Consider the following 6,540-nt stretch of genomic DNA (forward strand, 5'->3'; position numbering starts at 1 on the left):
TTAGTTGGATACGGGCAGACAAAGTCGGGTCCAGACCCATTATTGACTTTTGCATATGAATCCGAGTCTGACTAGAATTCTTATCTGACTAAACTTTGAATCTGAATAGTGTAAAATGTCAGATTTTAAGTTAGTTGGATCGGGATTTGGTTTCAGCTGATCCAATCCGACCCCGAGGCCGATTAGGTCAGATTCAATTAGGTCGGATCCGGTATTTCCTAAATCCGACCCGAGTCCGGCCCGTTTACATCCTTGAGTCATTTCTGAAATAAATGGTAAGTGAAAACATATTCTCCCTTTTGCCACCTTCCAATTTACAAAGGTTGGGCCCCAAATTTGTGTCATTTTGGAAATTAACTGCGGATATATCTGTCATTTTAATAAGTAATTTTCGTCATTAACCCACACTTGCGAGGCTATTTGTGGTAAAAATAATTTTATGTTGGCACCCTCTGTGACTATAAAACGGAAGCGGAACGCGCCACCTCAGATTAGGGTTAGGGTTTCTCTTTGGGAAGTGGAAGAGTTCGCCGTCTCCGCTGAGGGAACGTTAATTTTCTGGTGATCTGAGCTAATTTCCGGTCAAAGTCTGAGGTAATCCCCGCCGAAGGATCTCCCTACCTCTCCATCCGCCTCTCTAAATTTGTTTCTTTTATATTAGAATTTGGTTTTGGTTGTATCTCTTTTTTTGTTCTCTTGTAATCAGGGTTTAGGGTTTATGGTGTACGTCGCTTTCTGGTTCTTTGCTTGTCTATGTTGATCGTTAGGTTTACTTTTTGATATTTCGAGATATTTTGTTCTGTATGCCAGTTTGAGGGACTTATTTTGGGGAAATATATTTTAGGTTTAGGCCTTAGGGTTTACAGAGTCAAACTCGCTTAGTTGAGAATTAACCATGGATGGAGCGACTTCATTAAGTTATGGATCTGTTCAAGGGTGTTTGGATGCACCTTATTCGATACGTAATACGCGATTACTTTGAATCTCTAGACAAGGTTGCATCAACGCGGCATGTTAATTTGGTTGCTTCATCTATTTTTTGGGTACCCCATTATGGAAAGGGGATTGGTGCATTTAGAGGAGAAATACAATGTAGCAATGCCAATTATAGGAGGATATTATTAGTTTCTTGATCCTGTTAATATGACAATCATTGTTAACTATGACTAATAATACTGAATGTAGTTTGATACCACAAAAACCTTGGAAAGTATTTTCCAGGTTTACTGTGTTGGGATTGTGTTTTGATTACGATTTGTTTACTCTAGTTCGAGTATCATCTGCAAAGAGAAAGGACATGATTTGATTGTGGTTATTGTAGTTGTAGGAACAAAGAGGTCAAATTCTTTCCTTGGCAAGTGAAAAGTATTGAAGCAAGCTGGGTGCAAACCATGATTTTCTTTGCCAAACATAGATAATGTATTAATTTCATCTGCTATTCAACAGTGGAAATTAAATACCATGAGTGAGAAAGAGCAAAGGGCTGTTGCTTTTAGTTTCATCTCTGAGCTCGGGAAATCTTCTGAAATACCAATAGTTTTTTGAAATTTAAATAAAGGATTCCATGTTAAATAACCTGAAATATGAGGAAAATTTCATCCACTTTGTAGGGCTAGTGGCATGAAATGCAATTCGGTATTAGGTAATGCTATTTCATAGAGGTTTTCTGTGGCCAGGTTCCTTCCTCTAGGGTATTCTTGAAGATTAGAAATGGTTGTGCACATTAATAGGATCTTTCTATCATGTATCATTGCATGGTGTTAATTCTTTGTTAAGGTAACATTGCTGAATGTTGAACAAGTTGAAGAAGATATAGTATTTCATCATGGATGCATGTGCTAATGTATTTTTTTTGTGTAAAAAAAATCTCGTTGTGATATCAAGAATACAAATTCTCAACAAAGATATTTTTCACAATGCACAAAAATTAATAGGTTGGGTTAATGATTAGATGCTTAAAAAAATGGATGACGATATGTCAAAGATGATTCATTTTAATTGAGGGGCGTTTGGGTCCTGATGCGATTGGGTCCTATATCCTGTCTCTATGAAAAAACACTAAGTCTGGCTCTATGAAAAAACACTAAGTCATGGTCAAAAAGGCACCTTGAGATGAAAACATGGAATTCAAAATGAATCTCATTTTGTCCATTTTATCCATTCTTAATTGTTTCTCCTTTGGAAAACTGTTAATGGGTTCAAGCAAGTCCAAGTGCTTGATTAAAGTGCTTTTGCATTACTATGGCCTTTTCTGTGCACTGTGTCACTGGCAATGTTGTCAAAAGCTTTGAGGCGTAGCGAGGTGCAATAACCACCTATGAAGCAATGCATAAAACATAAGCTTCACACAAAATATTAAAAATAAAAATTGTGTTAAAATAAAAAATTAAAAAACAATGCATTACTTGTGAAACAATAATGAGTAACAATTAGAGAATATAAAATAAATTACAAAATGAATTTAATCTATAATTATAATGCAATAGCCAATAACTTGTATGATCTAACAGTTGTATCAGCTAACCAAAGAAAAAGAGAACAACAAATAGTAATCCAACAACTTATTTTAGTACCTATCTATAAGAACCATGGGCATCCAGATATGTCATTTTCTTGTCAAGGAATTAAACAGGAAAAAGCTAAAAACAAATCAAATATGAATTTCACTAATCATAGAAATGCTTATAATAGAGCACCAACATAATGGCTGATATTTGGTTTGGATTTAATTCGAACCAAATTCAATTAATTGGATACAAGAAAGTAAAAAAAAAAGAAAGAAGAAGAGTATGTGCATGACATAAGGAGAAGAAAAGAACGAAGAAGAAAGAAAGGAAGAAAGAAAAGATAAAAAGAAGAAAAGGAAAGGTCAAATGGGGGACAAATCCCCCTCTTGACCACTTATTTGTGAGGCGTGTGCCTCAAGCTTGAGGGATGCCTCAGGAAAAAGTGCACCTCGAGGCTTATGAGGTGCGGGCCTCACCCTGTATTGCGCTTTATTCATCTGCCTTGAGGCAACGAAGCCTACATGTTTGCTTCAAGGTGTGCTTTTGGTGCCTTGAGACACTTTTAATCAACACTGGTCACTAGGTTTTATGTTACGTTCTATGTACTCGAAGTGGTTAACTCATCCTCTATTGTAATTTGTATGTTGTTATCGTGACCACGTTGAAGGTGGTATAGGGTTATTTATCATAAAGTGAACTTACATAATGAATTTGAGATGGTTAGCACCACAATTTTTATGCCCTGAAATATTCAACCTTAATTAATTCTTTTAAGTATATCACCAAGTTCCAGGGCTTTGTTAGGGAAAGCAATAGCGTGTTGACTTCTTACGCTAACATTGAGAGTGAGGTGTATGTTAAGTGCTGGGAAACATTCAGGTGATCCTGTTATTTTCTTACTTTGAATTGGGAATTTTGTACCTTCTGGGGGCGTTGGATGCATCCACTTGTCTGAAAAAATATCAGCTAGGATGTATTATGCACAACAATGCAACATATGAGCATGCCCCTTTTTCTGGATTAATGTTTGCATCCGGACACCGCATCAGAGTATATAATAGCTTTCTTTCTTGAAGTTTATATCTGGGAAAATATCTAAAAGAGGCAGTCTCTCTTGTTGACCCAATCTCATATGAGCAGTTTTTTATTCTGGTAATTTCTTGCATATCTCATCCCTATATTTTCAACAATTGTGTATGCCAAGATCTAGGTTAAAAAAACATTTGTGAAATTCATATAGTATTCCCTATGCAAGTGAACTAAATTTTCATTACTTATAGGTTGACCATTGACAGTAGTGTTTTGCTTGATGTGTTTTTTTGGTGAGTTAGTTCCTATTGCTAGTTGTTTGGCAGAGGATGCCAATGCCAATGTTTGATAGTTGACTTTTGCCTGTTCCTTGAGGACTTAATATAAAACTAGCAAGTGACAAATGTATGTACTTGTTCAGTGGCTAGTCTATGGTAGAAAAGATTGGGAGTTGATCTTCATATTCTTGCACTATTGGCTTCACACATCTTAAGATGAGCTAAGCCATTGAGTTGGTTCCAAGTTCCAATTTTGGGTTGGCTGTCATTGACTTGTTAGTATATCTTATAGATGGCTGGCCATAACTTGATTCCAGACTCATTCATGCATATGCAAAAAAATGTGTGGTTGCATAGCTCAAGATAAACTGTCGATCATGCTGTGCTTGAAGGCATTCTAAGTTAAACGTGTGTATCTTAGATTTGCAATGATTTTCCTAAAAATGGTTAAAAGTTATAAACTTATGGAAATAATAAGGTTTGAGCAAAGCAAATAATAAATTAAGAAAAAATAAATAAGCAATTTTGTTGGAAAATCATCTTAGAAAGTATCTGCTTTTTGTTTCATTAAGTTTGGTTTATAGGGAAGTATTAATGCCAATAATGTAGCTATGAGTTATAACAATCATGTCAATGAATAATGCAAACGCACCAGCAAAAAGAATAGTAAGATGTAAATGCTTTGGTAAGTAACTTTGAATTTTGTTTTTGAGTTAATAATTCATTCTCTACTTGTAAAATACATATGGGGGCACATTTTCTTCTATCCATTGAAAATTTTTCATTGCCAAGCCAAAAGATAAATACATAATAGAGGTATGTTCTTGGGACAGCTTGTTCATCACCTATGCACAGCATTACGTTATAAAGATACAGAACAAAGGAAACATCAATCACATAGGTTGTCCGACTAGGTATGAAGGATTCTTTTTTGTAGATTTATTGAGTCCTTAGCTTCAGGTTAATATAGTGGAGTTAGATTAGAAAAAAAAGCTAAAAAAGAAGTGGCATGTTGACAGTTTTGTTTCCCCAAAAAATGAACATTGATGCCCTTTCTTGGCGACACCTTGAGTAAAGAGGTAGCTTTTTCATGTTTGGGCATTATTTGACTCCATATATTCTTTTTAGTTAGATAGTGCTCACAATTGATCAAATTTACCGTTCATGAGAGCCAACATATGTGAATTGGAAAGCAGAAGCTACATCACGTGGATACGGTCATTTTGGTGAAGTTTCCCACTAGACATAACATACGAGGGGATACAGTACGATTGTAAAAGTGGAGCGTCCTTGTGGTAGAGATCAGAAGTACTTGGGATCATAGTCACAAATCAGTATCAGTTATATGTGAGCGAAGCTGCTTCTCGTGATATTATAGGTTTGATGATAAATTTCAGGAAAATTTTGGGGCTTAAGAATTTTAAAAATATATATATAAATAAAAAATTAAGAAAACATCATGTTTAGACAATAAAATATATATAATAAAAGAAATAAGTAAAAAATGTAAAATAAAGATGAAAAATATATCTAAGATGTAAAAAATATATAAAAACTGTAAAAATAATTGATATTATCACGAGAATATCGTGATATTATCAAATTGGCGATATTTTACCTATAATATAATCATGATATTGTGAAAATATCGCCGATATCAGTGACAGAGCTTGGGGTAACTTTTGAATTGTGTGTTAGATGTTGCATGATTTTGTGGTCTTCTATTATTGTTTATTGATTCTGCCATATACTTGTTTTCAGCATACGAGATGGATGCCCAAGCAAAGCTTGCAGTTGTGGTCAAAGTGATGGGAAGAACTGGGTCAAGAGGTCAGGTGACTCAGGTAAGAGTCAAGTTTCTAGATGACCAGAACCGGCTTATCATGAGGAATGTCAAAGGACCGGTCAGAGAAGGTGACATACTTACTTTGCTCGAGTCTGAACGTGAAGCGAGGAGGTTGCGCTGATGGCATTATCGGATAAGTTTTGAAAATTTTGGTTATGATCCATGGGAATAGTGGTTTGCACTGCGTATACTTCGGAGGTTATTTTTATTGTTAGGGTTTTCTTTGCCAATTGTGGAGTACCTGGTATGGGTACATAGTGAATTTTCCTGTTTTAGTACTGCACTGAGTTTTCGATATGGTTTTGCTTTTACCGCACTATGTTACTGCTTTGGTTTGTTATCAACTTTATTTCGTTCAAAATATGATTTTTTTCTTGTGCCAACAATTGATGGGGAAGAACGTAATGCCTAACCACCTGTTTGGATGACAGGAGGCAAAGTCAAGTTTTGATGGTTTTTGGATGACTCAACCTGAAAATTCTGGTTTTGGGTTTTCAAAACTTAAAAAAGAAACGAAAAATAATGATGACCGGCTGGTTCGGCCCAATGGGACAGCCAAAACTAATATCTTTTTGTGAGGAGAATGATAGGCCGTTTCTTCAGCTAGCTTACCCGACCAAGAAATGGCTGGACTGTTGATGCCTTTGCTCTATTTTCCGGACAGTGGCTGGAGGACACGTCAAGACCGGAAATAAGAGGAAAAATAGCTTGACTAAGGGTGGCATTGACACGTTGAAATGATTTGCACAAAATTATTGTTCATTGAAAACCTGGTTTTGTCATTGTTAACTTTTAATAGTTTAGGGAAAATCCTGGTTTTGTTATTGCACCTGGTCTATCTCAATAATCTGGACTCTGTTAGCTTAGTTTGCAAAAGTTA

General features: G+C 35.6%; 1 pseudogene across 1 annotated transcript; it reads left to right on the plus strand.

Moving 5' to 3' along the window:
- The first annotated feature begins 489 nt into the window (after positions 1–489).
- On the plus strand, positions 490–6,043 carry LOC149811736 (small ribosomal subunit protein eS28 pseudogene; annotated as a pseudogene). The gene is made up of 2 exons (XR_016428542.1): positions 490–594; positions 5,576–6,043. The product of XR_016428542.1 is annotated as a small ribosomal subunit protein eS28 pseudogene (transcript).
- Positions 6,044–6,540: the final 497 nt, after the last annotated feature.

Source organism: Nuphar pumila, chromosome 17 (assembly GCF_984573655.1).
Source record: "Nuphar pumila chromosome 17, dmNupPumi1.hap1.1, whole genome shotgun sequence".
NCBI classification, from domain to species: domain Eukaryota; kingdom Viridiplantae; phylum Streptophyta; class Magnoliopsida; order Nymphaeales; family Nymphaeaceae; genus Nuphar; species Nuphar pumila.